At 35.7% G+C, this 2225-nt stretch overlaps 1 non-coding gene across 1 annotated transcript; it reads right to left on the bottom strand.

The window, feature by feature from the left end:
- Positions 1 to 1698: 1698 nt before the first annotated feature.
- LOC131241780 (small nucleolar RNA R71) lies at positions 1699 to 1805 on the bottom strand. Its single transcript, XR_009169346.1, has one exon. It is a non-coding gene; the product is annotated as a small nucleolar RNA R71 (small nucleolar RNA).
- Between the last annotated feature and the right edge of the window lie 420 nt (positions 1806 to 2225).

Here is a 2225-nt window from a genome sequence, read left to right as displayed (position 1 = left end):
AGGCATGGATTGATGATGGAATCCATTCTAATTCATATAATTTTCATCTCTTTAAAAACTATATTAAAAGAAGTTCAGTTTAGTTTACATGATGATGGCATAAGATCTCCCTGATCTCTACAAGTGGATCCTCTGAATCCCTAGTTTCCCTTCCTCTGAATTCCTTAAGTTTAGATTAATCTCTCACCATTATTCATCAATTTACATTGGATTTAGATTACATCTTTTTGCTAGTTCTATATCTAGTTGTTTCAGATCACGTACAAGTTTCAGTCCCTGTGGATTCGACCTCGGTCTTACCGAGTTTATTACTACATCACAACCCTATACTTGGGGAGTGAACAAGTTTTTGGCGCCGTTGCCGGGGACTGACGGTTGCGATTCTCTGAAATTAATTAGGTTTAGAATTAGTTTAATATTAGAATTTGACTAACTTTAGTTTTAGGTTTTTAATTGATTTCTAGAACTAACTTGTTTCCATGTTTTGTAGGATCCTGACATAAGTTCCTAAATTGGTAATTCCTTCCTAATTTCTCTACTTTTTCCACTTTTAAAATTAGGGTTTAAATTTTAGAAATCTTCTAATTCTAGTATTTTCCTATTTGTAGGAAATAGTTTATTTTTGGAAATTTTCCTCTTTTGTTTTTAGAAACTAGGTTAGTATTTCCCTTTTTAGGAATTAACTTTCTATTTTTATTTTTAGTAACTTTCTAATTTTAACTCTTTTAGAATCTAATTTTGTTTCCTAATTTATTTTTAGAATTTTTGTTCAGAAACTAACCTTCCTATTTTGTAGGCCTTTAAGATAGAAATTTCTAATTCGGTAAGCTCCTTCCCTACTTTCTATTTTTCAGTTCTCTTTTAGTAATTTACTTTCTAGTTTAGGACTTTCCAAATTTATTTTAGAAATTTCCACTTTCTTTTAGGAATTCCTTCTTTTAGAAATCAGTTTACTGCTATCTTTCTTTTAAAGGATTGTTCTTCTCTTTTTAGAATCTAACTTATTTTGTTTTATTTTGCAGGTTTTTAACTTAGGGACTCCAATTTGGTAATTTCTTTCCAACTCTCTCTTTCTTTCTAGATTTTCTTTCCCTTTCTTAGGATTAGGTTTTGAATTTAATTGAGGGCTACGAGTGTTTCATGCCCAAGTGGGCCCGTGACAACACTCAACGTCTCTTGACTGAAGGAGGATTGGTTGAGGGGTTGACTATCCATCACAGGACTAGACACCACTTGAAATCCCCTGAGTTAATTGAAGTTATGGCTGAAGACCAACCTTCTTTACTTCCACCCAGGGTGGAGGATACCCAAGATGAGAATGAGGTGCATCAGGCACCCCTGCCTCGTACTTTACGAGATTATCTACAACCGGCGGGAGTGAGTACGCCCTCATGCATGATTTTTCCTGAAAACATAGGACAAATGGACATCAAGCCAGGAGTTATCCAACTCCTTCCCAAATTCCATGGACTTGAATCAGAGAGTCCATATTTACATTTGAAAGAGTTCGATGAGATTATAACTACATTATGTTTTCCTAATGTATCTGAGGATACAATCAGGCTGAAACTCTTTTCTTTTTCCTTAAAAGAGAAAGCTAAGACGTGGTTACATTCACTGCATCCTAGATCCATTGGCACATGGAACGACATGCAGAGGGAATTCATAAAAAAATTCTTCCCACATCATAAAACGATTACCTTCAGCAAAGCAATCATGAACTTTGCCCAAAAGGAAGATGAAACATTCTTCCAATGTTGGGAAAGGTTCAAAGATTTGGTCAGTTCATGCCCACAACACGGATTTAAAACGTGGCGCATTACAAATTTTTTCTATAATGGACTGACATCTTCCATGCGCCAAATGGTCGAGACAATGTGTAATGGAGAGTTCATTAATAAAGATGTTGACGAGGTATGGGATTACCTCGATAGTCTTGCTGAAAAAACACAATCATGGGACTATTACCCAAAGTCAAACACCACGTCTAGGCCGACTCAATTAAGGGAGAAAGGTGGATTATATCTCTTGAAAGAAGAGGATGCTCTCAAGTGTAAAGTGACTATGCTCATAAGGAAAGTTGAGGCCATGGAAGGAAAGAAGGATAAGGTTAATGAAATTGTTTGCGGCATCTGTGATTGCAACATTCATACAACTAAAAATTGTCCTACAATACCCGCCTTTCGAGGAGTGTTGAATGAACAAGCCAATGCCGTAAACAACTA

The sequence above is a fragment of the Magnolia sinica genome, chromosome 3 (assembly GCF_029962835.1).
Source record: "Magnolia sinica isolate HGM2019 chromosome 3, MsV1, whole genome shotgun sequence".
Lineage (NCBI taxonomy): Eukaryota > Viridiplantae > Streptophyta > Magnoliopsida > Magnoliales > Magnoliaceae > Magnolia > Magnolia sinica.
Note: the sequence above shows the minus strand (reverse complement) of the source record. Positions and strands in the feature narration are given on the sequence as shown.